Source organism: Ambystoma mexicanum, chromosome 13 (genome assembly GCF_040938575.1).
Source record: "Ambystoma mexicanum isolate Mex_15411 chromosome 13, UKY_AmexF1_1, whole genome shotgun sequence".
In the NCBI taxonomy this organism is placed as follows: Eukaryota; Metazoa; Chordata; class Amphibia; order Caudata; family Ambystomatidae; genus Ambystoma; species Ambystoma mexicanum.
In genome coordinates, this window is record NC_090938.1 from 357,390,250 (window position 1) to 357,403,480 (window position 13,231).

Genomic DNA, 13,231 nt, shown 5'->3' on the forward strand with positions numbered 1-13,231 from the left:
AAGGTGGGATTCGAAACCACTCGTGTACAGTAGATTAGCAGTCCATCGCCTTAACCACTCGGCCACCTTGTCTACAGGGATTACGTTAGGCATTCAAGTCTTTACAGGTAATAACACAAACATCTTCAAAATAGAACCACAATGCGTTCCTTGTTGAGGTACATCCAGCCGTTTGCAGGAAAACTGCCTCGCTTGCTGTTGAGAAAAATTCATCAAAGTCCTGGGGTGTTTATAGGCATCGCCAAGATGACATTGGGAGGTGTTTCAATTGACACGTGTTGAATATGAGGAAGAGCATCATGCTGGCTCCAGTGGCACTGCCTGCAGCATGACAAAAATGTAGAAGGGACATTTGACTGCACCATTGGCTGAACATCAGTGGCAAAGTGTATATCAGGCTAAAAGGTAAGCTCCAGTGGCACAATATGGGCACTACAAGGCACCCATAATTTGGTGTCAGCTAAAAAGACAATGCCAGAGCTTGTGGGTGCTTTTGTACACTTGTGTGTGTGTTTGTGGGTGTAGTTTCATGTCGAAAACCAAAACACAGCAGCTCCAGTGGCGCAATCGGTTAGCGCGCGGTACTTATACAGCAGTACATGCAGTGAGCAATGCCGAGGTTGTGAGTTCAAGCCTCACCTGGAGCAACTTTGGAACTTCTTACTAATTCACCTCAAAACTGAATTATTGAACCAATAAATGTTCTGGACATTTTTTGGTTCACCTCAAGGTTTCCTTGATTGTCAGTTAATGTTGTATGACAGCTCCTCTGCCTTTTAGACATGGAATACTCATTGCAAGTTATTTATGGGGTGTTTGCGCTTTAAATACAGCTACGGAGGGTTTTTGAAAATAGAACAGAAAATAAAAAATGTCAACTGTTATTATACTCCATTTTCTGCTGAGCACCACTTACGGAAGACATTTGTAAAGGTAGAAAAAGGGTTACTGGAGTAGGATCCAGGAGACAATATCAACTTACAAAGAATAATGTTGTCTATTTACTGCATTATCGCCTTTGAAGCAAACCTCTGAGAATAAATACCCTTTCACTAATCAGGCAGTCACTTTGATAAAATCAAGCAGAACAAGGATGCTGATAGGAACTCGCCTCATTTGCATATGGGCTAGGGCTTCTGGGAGCCATGAGAATTAGGAGTTGAAGGTTTTGCAGATCGAGATTGCTAAAGGGCTGGGCATTTGCACAGACCTCTCCATGCCTGATTGGTGCCGAAGGTTAGTTGCAAGTGGTCCCCTGCTCACCCTACCTTACAAAGGGCCATGCCCAGTTAGGCCCCTCAGGGCTAGGCCCGGCAGGGCTAAGCCCGGCGTTCGTCAGGCGAAGTGCCTGGACCCCTGCTCATCATACCTCAGAATCTGGTCTAGCTATTGCAGACATGGGGAATGGTGCTTATATCCCATTGACAGCGCCCACAAGCTGCATACTAATAGCCAATGATGTGTGAATGCGGTCAGGGTAGCAGACATATAGAACAATTGGGTGGGTTCGCTTCCGAACTGGATGCACAGGAGCAGGAGAGAATGGCTGTTGGCGATGTATGCAACTTGCTCTGCGTGAACACATCTACCGACCCCTTCCCCTACACACACGGGCACATACACACACACACACACACATAGCCATTGGAGCTATGCAGAGCTAATCAGAAAGATTGGTAATCATTAGAACATGAAAGATATGTGTTCATTTTTTATTAAACTTGTGGACTCCCGCAGAAACGGAGGGACTCACATCTCTAATTGAGGCTTGCTTACCTCTATACAAATGTGTTTGCTGGCTGTCTTTCTTCAACTGGTATGTGCGGTTGTGTCTGTCTTTGTCTTTCAACACGCCTGGCACGTTTACATTATCAAAGAGATGATTGTATGGAGATGGGGAACACCCCTCCGTTGCATTGTGAACTTGAACAGTCTTTTCACCAAAGCAGCTACATGCGACATTGCAAGGTTTTTGTCAGTCTTTGCCTGAAAACATTAGGCCTTCCTCTCGAACTCTATTTCACTCCTTCTGTGGAAGACTTCAATTATGAGGATGCATCCCGTCATAAAAGGTTCTCTGTAGATGGTGCAACTCTGGCTTCTCTTCCCCGTGCTTTTTGAAAATAATCCGCCCGAGGCCCTGATGAGGTTTGAACTCATGACCCCTGGTTTACGAGACCAGTGCTCTGCCACTGAGCTACAAGGCCACCTGCTGCTTGCTCACAGCCAACAACAGAAAGTGCAAAGAAACCATGGGTTTTACCTAGGTAGATCTCCAGGTATATGAATTTCTGGTTGTGTAAAAATGGCTGTATATCTCTGCATGTGTTCAGTACGTCATCATACATCTGATTTGCGAAAGCGTGTGTGCTTATGTTGGTGATACATTGTCGGTATGCGTTTGAGTATGTACTTTTACGGGTATGTATGTATTGAGTAGGATGCTGAACAGGTTCATGAGTTTAGATAGCAGGTCAGAATGATGGCAAAAGGAACATGTAAAAGGCAGACAACTAAAAGAAAAAAGAATTTGGGATGTAAGCTTGGGAGTTTACTAACTGCGCTGATTTTGGCTCCTATAATAGTAAAGAATGGAAACCTACGAGGAAAGTCTTTGACTAATTTCATTCTCCGCCTGCACCAATGAACTTATTTTTACATCTCTATTTCCATATCTGTACTCATTCCTGTCTTTCACAGGGAGGTTGAAAGACTTTGGTCTATGTTTAAATGCAGACTATAAAGAAAAAATACAACGAAGGTGGGATTCGAACCCACGCGTGCAGAGCACAATGGATTAGCAGTCCATCGCCTTAACCACTCGGCCACCTCGTCTGTTTGGGAACGGTGCTCGAGTCCCATGCTTAAAGAAGAGATAAAACAATGGTGGTGCAAAGTCAGTGAAAAATAGATCATGTTTGTCATAATAGAAACAAGATCGTTGACTCGTTCTTCCTTACCCGGCCATTGATAGATAAACACATCAAGTTGAAGTTCAGAAAAATATAACAAGAGCTCCTGGAGGGTTCACAACACTAATCCAGAGGAAGGTGCTTGAGCTTCCGTATGGCACACCATTAGTAGTAAAACCAGCATAACGCAAGCTCCAGTTTCCCAGTGTTTGGCATCATTCAACGTTTCCAGCCAAGATCAAAGTTCAGATGCTGCTGCTTCCTGTGATGTCATTGAATTTAAATAGTGAGTGATGGCAATAACCCTTTTCCAATTAAATTTTGCCACATCAACGTCCCTGAAAATAGAGAAAGGCGTGCAACCCAGAACCGCTGTACTGTTCAATAGAGTAAGGGCTTCACCGTGATCATCTGCATCTGTCATCACAAGATTATCAAGGTCTTTTTCTTGAAGAAATTAGGTCCAGAAAGCCGACCTTCCCCACAGACTATTCAGACACCTTGCGCTTGTGGCTTTGTTATAGGCCCGAATCCATTGGTAAAAGGTTGCACAGGTACAATGTGCAATATCAGTTCCTATTCAACAATGTTCAAGAAAATTACCATTTGGAGGCCCTGATGAGGATCGAACTCACGACCCCTGGTTTACAAGACCAGTGCTCTGCCACTGAGCTACAGAGCCCCTCAGGTTACGACGCATAACAGCAACACAACGAGCACACAACATGATGTTTACTGGGTAGACATATTTGAAGGGTGTGTGAGAATGTATGTATATGATTGTGATTTGACCTGTTTTTTTCTGGCCGATTTTTTGAGGAGCAGCTAATTTGTGCGTATTCCGTGCAATTTTAGGGTGACTAATGAGGAGATGTGATGCGTGAAAGTTGAAAAAAACATGTACATGGCAGCAGAGAGACAATATGGATATTACCTTTGCTTTTTTAAATTTCTATCCGGATTCTGGCTCAAAGGGTAGTCAAGCACAGCAGATTGCATTCCTGCCAGTAACACGACAACCTTGTTTGTGTCCTTCTTAATCAACTAACATGCATATTTTCACTTTTGTCTGTATGTTCTTTGAAAGCCAATGGCAATGGTGCTTAGAGCAATGCAGATGTTTAAAAAAGATTTCAAAAGTTAAAATCGACAAAGGTGGGATTCGAAACCACGCGTGTACAGTAGATTAGCAGTCCATCGCCTTAACCACTCGGCCACCTTGTCTACAGGGATTATGTTAGGCATTCAAGTCTTTACAGGTAATAACACAAACATCTTCAAAATAGAACCACAATGCGTTCCTTGTTGAGGTACATCCAGCCGTTTGCAGGAAAACTGCCTCACTTGCTGTTGAGAAAAATTCATCAAAGTCCTGGGGTGTTTATAGGCATCGCCAAGATGACATTGGGAGGTGTTTCAATTGACACGTGTTGAATATGAGGAAGAGCATCATGCTGGCTCCAGTGGCACTGCCTGCAGCATGACAAAAATGTAGAAGGGACATTTGACTGCACCATTGGCTGAACATCAGTGGCAAAGTGTATATCAGGCTAAAAGGTAAGCTCCAGTGGCACAATATGGGCACTACAAGGCACCCATAATTTGGTGTCAGCTAAAAAGACAATGCCAGAGCTTGTGGGTGCTTTTGTACACTTGTGTGTGTGTTTGTGGGTGTAGTTTCATGTCGAAAACCAAAACACAGCAGCTCCAGTGGCGCAATCGGTTAGCGCGCGGTACTTATACAGCAGTACATGCAGTGAGCAATGCCGAGGTTGTGAGTTCAAGCCTCACCTGGAGCAACTTTGGAACTTTTTACTAATTCACCTCAAAACTGAATTATTGAACCAATAAATGTTCTGGACATTTTTTGGTTCACCTCAAGGTTTCCTTGATTGTCAGTTAATGTTGTATGACAGCTCCTCTGCCTTTTAGACATGGAATACTCATTGCAAGTTATTTATGGGGTGTTTGCGCTTTAAATACAGCTACGGAGGGTTTTTGAAAATAGAACAGAAAATAAAAAATGTCAACTGTTATTATACTCCATTTTCTGCTGAGCACCACTTACGGAAGACATTTGTAAAGGTAGAAAAAGGGTTACTGGAGTAGGATCCAGGAGACAATATCAACTTACAAAGAATAATGTTGTCTATTTACTGCATTATCGCCTTTGAAGCAAACCTCTGAGAATAAATACCCTTTCACTAATCAGGCAGTCACTTTGATAAAATCAAGCAGAACAAGGATGCTGATAGGAACTCGCCTCATTTGCATATGGGCTAGGGCTTCTGGGAGCCATGAGAATTAGGAGTTGAAGGTTTTGCAGATCGAGATTGCTAAAGGGCTGGGCATTTGCACAGACCTCTCCATGCCTGATTGGTGCCGAAGGTTAGTTGCAAGTGGTCCCCTGCTCACCCTACCTTACACAGGGCCATGCCCAGTTAGGCCCCTCAGGGCTAGGCCCGGCAGGGCTAAGCCCGGCGTTTGTCAGGCGAAGTGCCTGGACCCCTGCTCATTATACCTCAGAATCTGGTCTAGCTATTGCAGACATGGGGAATGGTGCTTATATCCCATTGACAGCGCCCACAAGCTGCATACTAATAGCCAATGATGTGTGAATGCGGTCAGGGTAGCAGACATATAGAACAATTGGGTGGGTTCGCTTCCGAACTGGATGCACAGGAGCAGGAGAGAATGGCTGTTGGCGATGTATGCAACTTGCTCTGCGTGAACACATCTACCGACCCCTTCCCCTACACACACGGGCACATACACACACACACACACACATAGCCATTGGAGCTATGCAGAGCTAATCAGAAAGATTGGTAATCATTAGAACATGAAAGATATGTGTTCATTTTTTATTAAACTTGTGGACTCCCGCAGAAACGGAGGGACTCACATCTCTAATTGAGGCTTGCTTACCTCTATACAAATGTGTTTGCTGGCTGTCTTTCTTCAACTGGTATGTGCGGTTGTGTCTGTCTTTGTCTTTCAACACGCCTGGCACGTTTACATTATCAAAGAGATGATTGTATGGAGATGGGGAACACCCCTCCGTTGCATTGTGAACTTGAACAGTCTTTTCACCAAAGCAGCTACATGCGACATTGCAAGGTTTTTGTCAGTCTTTGCCTGAAAACATTAGGCCTTCCTCTCGAACTCTATTTCACTCCTTCTGTGGAAGACTTCAATTATGAGGATGCATCCCGTCATAAAAGGTTCTCTGTAGATGGTGCAACTCTGGCTTCTCTTCCCCGTGCTTTTTGAAAATAATCCGCCCGAGGCCCTGATGAGGTTTGAACTCATGACCCCTGGTTTACGAGACCAGTGCTCTGCCACTGAGCTACAAGGCCACCTGCTGCTTGCTCACAGCCAACAACAGAAAGTGCAAAGAAACCATGGGTTTTACCTAGGTAGATCTCCAGGTATATGAATTTCTGGTTGTGTAAAAATGGCTGTATATCTCTGCATGTGTTCAGTACGTCATCATACATCTGATTTGCGAAAGCGTGTGTGCTTATGTTGGTGATACATTGTCGGTATGCGTTTGAGTATGTACTTTTACGGGTATGTATGTATTGAGTAGGATGCTGAACAGGTTCATGAGTTTAGATAGCAGGTCAGAATGATGGCAAAAGGAACATGTAAAAGGCAGACAACTAAAAGAAAAAAGAATTTGGGATGTAAGCTTGGGAGTTTACTAACTGCGCTGATTTTGGCTCCTATAATAGTAAAGAATGGAAACCTACGAGGAAAGTCTTTGACTAATTTCATTCTCCGCCTGCACCAATGAACTTATTTTTACATCTCTATTTCCATATCTGTACTCATTCCTGTCTTTCACAGGGAGGTTGAAAGACTTTGGTCTATGTTTAAATGCAGACTATAAAGAAAAAATACGACGAAGGTGGGATTCGAACCCACGCGTGCAGAGCACAATGGATTAGCAGTCCATCGCCTTAACCACTCGGCCACCTCGTCTGTTTGGGAACGGTGCTCGAGTCCCATGCTTAAAGAAGAGATAAAACAATGGTGGTGCAAAGTCAGTGAAAAATAGATCATGTTTGTCATAATAGAAACAAGATCGTTGACTCGTTCTTCCTTACCCGGCCATTGATAGATAAACACATCAAGTTGAAGTTCAGAAAAATATAACAAGAGCTCCTGGAGGGTTCACAACACTAATCCAGAGGAAGGTGCTTGAGCTTCCGTATGGCACACCATTAGTAGTAAAACCAGCATAACGCAAGCTCCAGTTTCCCAGTGTTTGGCATCATTCAACGTTTCCAGCCAAGATCAAAGTTCAGATGCTGCTGCTTCCTGTGATGTCATTGAATTTAAATAGTGAGTGATGGCAATAACCCTTTTCCAATTAAATTTTGCCACATCAACGTCCCTGAAAATAGAGAAAGGCGTGCAACCCAGAACCGCTGTACTGTTCAATAGAGTAAGGGCTTCACCGTGATCATCTGCATCTGTCATCACAAGATTATCAAGGTCTTTTTCTTGAAGAAATTAGGTCCAGAAAGCCGACCTTCCCCACAGACTATTCAGACACCTTGCGCTTGTGGCTTTGTTATATGCCCGAATCCATTGGTAAAAGGTTGCACAGGTACAATGTGCAATGTCAGTTCCTATTCAACAATGTTCAAGAAAATTACCATTTGGAGGCCTTGATGAGGATCGAACTCACGACCCCTGGTTTACAAGACCAGTGCTCTGCCACTGAGCTACAGAGCCCCTCAGGTTACGACGCATAACAGCAACACAACGAGCACACAACATGATGTTTACTGGGTAGACATATTTGAAGGGTGTGTGAGAATGTATGTATATGATTGTGATTTGACCTGTTTTTTTCTGGCCGATTTTTTGAGGAGCAGCTAATTTGTGCGTATTCCGTGCAATTTTAGGGTGACTAATGAGGAGATGTGATGCGTGAAAGTTGAAAAAAACATGTACATGGCAGCAGAGAGACAATATGGATATTACCTTTGCTTTTTTAAATTTCTATCCGGATTCTGGCTCAAAGGGTAGTCAAGCACAGCAGATTGCATTCCTGCCAGTAACACGACAACCTTGTTTGTGTCCTTCTTAATCAACTAACATGCATATTTTCACTTTTGTCTGTATGTTCTTTGAAAGCCAATGGCAATGGTGCTTAGAGCAATGCAGATGTTTAAAAAAGATTTCAAAAGTTAAAATCGACAAAGGTGGGATTCGAAACCACGCGTGTACAGTAGATTAGCAGTCCATCGCCTTAACCACTCGGCCACCTCGTCTACAGGGATTATGTTAGGCATTCAAGTCTTTACAGGTAATAACACAAACATCTTCAAAATAGAACCACAATGCGTTCCTTGTTGAGGTACATCCAGCCGTTTGCAGGAAAACTGCCTCACTTGCTGTTGAGAAAAATTCATCAAAGTCCTGGGGTGTTTATAGGCATCGCCAAGATGACATTGGGAGGTGTTTCAATTGACACGTGTTGAATATGAGGAAGAGCATCATGCTGGCTCCAGTGGCACTGCCTGCAGCATGACAAAAATGTAGAAGGGACATTTGACTGCACCATTGGCTGAACATCAGTGGCAAAGTGTATATCAGGCTAAAAGGTAAGCTCCAGTGGCACAATATGGGCACTACAAGGCACCCATAATTTGGTGTCAGCTAAAAAGACAATGCCAGAGCTTGTGGGTGCTTTTGTACACTTGTGTGTGTGTTTGTGGGTGTAGTTTCATGTCGAAAACCAAAACACAGCAGCTCCAGTGGCGCAATCGGTTAGCGCGCGGTACTTATACAGCAGTACATGCAGTGAGCAATGCTGAGGTTGTGAGTTCAAGCCTCACCTGGAGCAACTTTGGAACTTTTTACTAATTCACCTCAAAACTGAATTATTGAACCAATAAATGTTCTGGACATTTTTTGGTTCACCTCAAGGTTTCCTTGATTGTCAGTTAATGTTGTATGACAGCTCCTCTGCCTTTTAGACATGGAATACTCATTGCAAGTTATTTATGGGGTGTTTGCGCTTTAAATACAGCTACGGAGGGTTTTTGAAAATAGAACAGAAAATAAAAAATGTCAACTGTTATTATACTCCATTTTCTGCTGAGCACCACTTACGGAAGACATTTGTAAAGGTAGAAAAAGGGTTACTGGAGTAGGATCCAGGAGACAATATCAACTTACAAAGAATAATGTTGTCTATTTACTGCATTATCGCCTTTGAAGCAAACCTCTGAGAATAAATACCCTTTCACTAATCAGGCAGTCACTTTGATAAAATCAAGCAGAACAAGGATGCTGATAGGAACTCGCCTCATTTGCATATGGGCTAGGGCTTCTGGGAGCCATGAGAATTAGGAGTTGAAGGTTTTGCAGATCGAGATTGCTAAAGGGCTGGGCATTTGCACAGACCTCGCCATGCCTGATTGGTGCCGAAGGTTAGTTGCAAGTGGTCCCCTGCTCACCCTACCTTACACAGGGCCATGCCCAGTTAGGCCCCTCAGGGCTAGGCCCGGCAGGGCTAAGTCCGGCGTTTGTCAGGCGAAGTGCCTGGACCCCTGCTCATTATACCTCAGAATCTGGTCTAGCTATTGCAGACATGGGGAATGGTGCTTATATCCCATTGACAGCGCCCACAAGCTGCATACTAATAGCCAATGATGTGTGAATGCGGTCAGGGTAGCAGACATATAGAACAATTGGGTGGGTTCGCTCCGAACTGGATGCACAGGAGCAGGAGAGAATGGCTGTTGGCGATGTATGCAACTTGCTCTGCGTGAACACATCTACCGACCCCTTCCCCTACACACACGGGCACATACACACACACACACACACATAGCCATTGGAGCTATGCAGAGCTAATCAGAAAGATTGGTAATCATTAGAACATGAAAGATATGTGTTCATTTTTTATTACACTTGTGGACTCCCGCAGAAACGGAGGGACTCACATCTCTAATTGAGGCTTGCTTACCTCTATACAAATGTGTTTGCTGGCTGTCTTTCTTCAACTGGTATGTGCGGTTGTGTCTGTCTTTGTCTTTCAACACGCCTGGCACGTTTACATTATCAAAGAGATGATTGTATGGAGATGGGGAACACCCCTCCGTTGCATTGTGAACTTGAACAGTCTTTTCACCAAAGCAGCTACATGCGACATTGCAAGGTTTTTGTCAGTCTTTGCCTGAAAACATTAGGCCTTCCTCTCGAACTCTATTTCACTCCTTCTGTGGAAGACTTCAATTATGAGGATGCATCCCGTCATAAAAGGTTCTCTGTAGATGGTGCAACTCTGGCTTCTCTTCCCCGTGCTTTTTGAAAATAATCCGCCCGAGGCCCTGATGAGGTTTGAACTCATGACCCCTGGTTTACGAGACCAGTGCTCTGCCACTGAGCTACAAGGCCACCTGCTGCTTGCTCACAGCCAACAACAGAAAGTGCAAAGAAACCATGGGTTTTACCTAGGTAGATCTCCAGGTATATGAATTTCTGGTTGTGTAAAAATGGCTGTATATCTCTGCATGTGTTCAGTACGTCATCATACATCTGATTTGCGAAAGCGTGTGTGCTTATGTTGGTGATACATTGTCGGTATGCGTTTGAGTATGTACTTTTACGGGTATGTATGTATTGAGTAGGATGCTGAACAGGTTCATGAGTTTAGATAGCAGGTCAGAATGATGGCAAAAGGAACATGTAAAAGGCAGACAACTAAAAGAAAAAAGAATTTGGGATGTAAGCTTGGGAGTTTACTAACTGCGCTGATTTTGGCTCCTATAATAGTAAAGAATGGAAACCTACGAGGAAAGTCTTTGACTAATTTCATTCTCCGCCTGCACCAATGAACTTATTTTTACATCTCTATTTCCATATCTGTACTCATTCCTGTCTTTCACAGGGAGGTTGAAAGACTTTGGTCTATGTTTAAATGCAGACTATAAAGAAAAAATACGACGAAGGTGGGATTCGAACCCACGCGTGCAGAGCACAATGGATTAGCAGTCCATCGCCTTAACCACTCAGCCACCTCGTCTGTTTGGGAACGGTGCTCGAGTCCCATGCTTAAAGAAGAGATAAAACAATGGTGGTGCAAAGTCAGTGAAAAATAGATCATGTTTGTCATAATAGAAACAAGATCGTTGACTCGTTCTTCCTTACCCGGCCATTGATAGATAAACACATCAAGTTGAAGTTCAGAAAAATATAACAAGAGCTCCTGGAGGGTTCACAACACTAATCCAGAGGAAGGTGCTTGAGCTTCCGTATGGCACACCATTAGTAGTAAAACCAGCATAACGCAAGCTCCAGTTTCCCAGTGTTTGGCATCATTCAACGTTTCCAGCCAAGATCAAAGTTCAGATGCTGCTGCTTCCTGTGATGTCATTGAATTTAAATAGTGAGTGATGGCAATAACCCTTTTCCAATTAAATTTTGCCACATCAACGTCCCTGAAAATAGAGAAAGGCGTGCAACCCAGAACCGCTGTACTGTTCAATAGAGTAAGGGCTTCACCGTGATCATCTGCATCTGTCATCACAAGATTATCAAGGTCTTTTTCTTGAAGAAATTAGGTCCAGAAAGCCGACCTTCCCCACAGACTATTCAGACACCTTGCGCTTGTGGCTTTGTTATAGGCCCGAATCCATTGGTAAAAGGTTGCACAGGTACAATGTGCAATATCAGTTCCTATTCAACAATGTTCAAGAAAATTACCATTTGGAGGCCCTGATGAGGATCGACAAGACCAGTGCTCTGCCACTGAGCTACAGAGCCCCTCAGGTTACGACGCATAACAGCAACACAACGAGCACACAACATGATGTTTACTGGGTAGACATATTTGAAGGGTGTGTGAGAATGTATGTATATGATTGTGATTTGACCTGTTTTTTTCTGGCCGATTTTTTGAGGAGCAGCTAATTTGTGCGTATTCCGTGCATTTTTAGGGTGACTAATGAGGAGATGTGATGCGTGAAAGTTGAAAAAAACATGTACATGGCAGCAGAGAGACAATATGGATATTACCTTTGCTTTTTTAAATTTCTATCCGGATTCTGGCTCAAAGGGTAGTCAAGCACAGCAGATTGCATTCCTGCCAGTAACACGACAACCTTGTTTGTGTCCTTCTTAATCAACTAACATGCATATTTTCACTTTTGTCTGTATGTTCTTTGAAAGCCAATGGCAATGGTGCTTAGAGCAATGCAGATGTTTAAAAAAGATTTCAAAAGTTAAAATCGACAAAGGTGGGATTCGAAACCACGCGTGTACAGTAGATTAGCAGTCCATCGCCTTAACCACTCGGCCACCTCGTCTACAGGGATTATGTTAGGCATTCAAGTCTTTACAGGTAATAACACAAACATCTTCAAAATAGAACCACAATGCGTTCCTTGTTGAGGTACATCCAGCCGTTTGCAGGAAAACTGCCTCACTTGCTGTTGAGAAAAATTCATCAAAGTCCTGGGGTGTTTATAGGCATCGCCAAGATGACATTGGGAGGTGTTTCAATTGACACGTGTTGAATATGAGGAAGAGCATCATGCTGGCTCCAGTGGCACTGCCTGCAGCATGACAAAAATGTAGAAGGGACATTTGACTGCACCATTGGCTGAACATCAGTGGCAAAGTGTATATCAGGCTAAAAGGTAAGCTCCAGTGGCACAATATGGGCACTACAAGGCACCCATAATTTGGTGTCAGCTAAAAAGACAATGCCAGAGCTTGTGGGTGCTTTTGTACACTTGTGTGTGTGTTTGTGGGTGTAGTTTCATGTCGAAAACCAAAACACAGCAGCTCCAGTGGCGCAATCGGTTAGCGTGCGGTACTTATACAGCAGTACATGCAGTGAGCAATGCCGAGGTTGTGAGTTCAAGCCTCACCTAGAGCAACTTTGGAACTTTTTACTAATTCACCTCAAAACTGAATTATTGAACCAATAAATGTTCTGGACATTTTTTGGTTCACCTCAAGGTTTCCTTGATTGTCAGTTAATGTTGTATGACAGCTCCTCTGCCTTTTAGACATGGAATACTCATTGCAAGTTATTTATGGGGTGTTTGCGCTTTAAATACAGCTACGGAGGGTTTTTGAAAGTAGAACAGAAAATAAAAAATGTCAACTGTTATTATACTCCATTTTCTGCTGAGCACCACTTACGGAAGACATTTGTAAAGGTAGAAAAAGGGTTACTGGAGTAGGATCCAGGAGACAATATCAACTTACAAAGAATAATGTTGTCTATTTACTGCATTATCGCCTTTGAAGCAAACCTCTGAGAATAAATACCCTTTCACTAATCA

The 13,231-nt window shown here is 43.4% G+C and overlaps 15 non-coding genes across 15 annotated transcripts; 4 read left to right on the forward strand and 11 right to left on the reverse strand.

Annotated features, from left to right (window-relative positions):
* The first annotated feature begins 552 nt into the window (after positions 1-552).
* Positions 553-647, forward strand: TRNAI-UAU (transfer RNA isoleucine (anticodon UAU)). Its single transcript has 2 exons — positions 553-590; positions 612-647. It is a non-coding gene; the product is annotated as a tRNA-Ile (tRNA).
* A 1,488-nt stretch (positions 648-2,135) lies between these two features.
* TRNAT-CGU (transfer RNA threonine (anticodon CGU)) lies at positions 2,136-2,207 on the reverse strand. Its single transcript has one exon. It is a non-coding gene; the product is annotated as a tRNA-Thr (tRNA).
* Positions 2,208-2,753: 546 nt separating this feature from the next.
* Positions 2,754-2,835, reverse strand: TRNAS-GCU (transfer RNA serine (anticodon GCU)). The gene has a single exon. It is a non-coding gene; the product is annotated as a tRNA-Ser (tRNA).
* A 687-nt stretch (positions 2,836-3,522) lies between these two features.
* On the reverse strand, positions 3,523-3,594 carry TRNAT-UGU (transfer RNA threonine (anticodon UGU)). The gene has a single exon. It is a non-coding gene; the product is annotated as a tRNA-Thr (tRNA).
* Positions 3,595-4,059: 465 nt separating this feature from the next.
* On the reverse strand, positions 4,060-4,136 carry TRNAS-GCU (transfer RNA serine (anticodon GCU)). Its single transcript has one exon. It is a non-coding gene; the product is annotated as a tRNA-Ser (tRNA).
* Positions 4,137-4,616: 480 nt separating this feature from the next.
* On the forward strand, positions 4,617-4,711 carry TRNAI-UAU (transfer RNA isoleucine (anticodon UAU)). Its single transcript has 2 exons — positions 4,617-4,654; positions 4,676-4,711. It is a non-coding gene; the product is annotated as a tRNA-Ile (tRNA).
* Positions 4,712-6,199: 1,488 nt separating this feature from the next.
* Positions 6,200-6,271, reverse strand: TRNAT-CGU (transfer RNA threonine (anticodon CGU)). Its single transcript has one exon. It is a non-coding gene; the product is annotated as a tRNA-Thr (tRNA).
* A 546-nt stretch (positions 6,272-6,817) lies between these two features.
* Positions 6,818-6,899, reverse strand: TRNAS-GCU (transfer RNA serine (anticodon GCU)). The gene has a single exon. It is a non-coding gene; the product is annotated as a tRNA-Ser (tRNA).
* Positions 6,900-7,586: 687 nt separating this feature from the next.
* TRNAT-UGU (transfer RNA threonine (anticodon UGU)) lies at positions 7,587-7,658 on the reverse strand. The gene has a single exon. It is a non-coding gene; the product is annotated as a tRNA-Thr (tRNA).
* Positions 7,659-8,123: 465 nt separating this feature from the next.
* On the reverse strand, positions 8,124-8,200 carry TRNAS-GCU (transfer RNA serine (anticodon GCU)). The gene has a single exon. It is a non-coding gene; the product is annotated as a tRNA-Ser (tRNA).
* A 480-nt stretch (positions 8,201-8,680) lies between these two features.
* On the forward strand, positions 8,681-8,775 carry TRNAI-UAU (transfer RNA isoleucine (anticodon UAU)). The gene is made up of 2 exons: positions 8,681-8,718; positions 8,740-8,775. It is a non-coding gene; the product is annotated as a tRNA-Ile (tRNA).
* Positions 8,776-10,262: 1,487 nt separating this feature from the next.
* On the reverse strand, positions 10,263-10,334 carry TRNAT-CGU (transfer RNA threonine (anticodon CGU)). The gene has a single exon. It is a non-coding gene; the product is annotated as a tRNA-Thr (tRNA).
* A 546-nt stretch (positions 10,335-10,880) lies between these two features.
* TRNAS-GCU (transfer RNA serine (anticodon GCU)) lies at positions 10,881-10,962 on the reverse strand. The gene has a single exon. It is a non-coding gene; the product is annotated as a tRNA-Ser (tRNA).
* Positions 10,963-12,167: 1,205 nt separating this feature from the next.
* On the reverse strand, positions 12,168-12,244 carry TRNAS-GCU (transfer RNA serine (anticodon GCU)). The gene has a single exon. It is a non-coding gene; the product is annotated as a tRNA-Ser (tRNA).
* Positions 12,245-12,724: 480 nt separating this feature from the next.
* Positions 12,725-12,819, forward strand: TRNAI-UAU (transfer RNA isoleucine (anticodon UAU)). The gene is made up of 2 exons: positions 12,725-12,762; positions 12,784-12,819. It is a non-coding gene; the product is annotated as a tRNA-Ile (tRNA).
* The last annotated feature ends 412 nt before the right edge of the window (positions 12,820-13,231 follow it).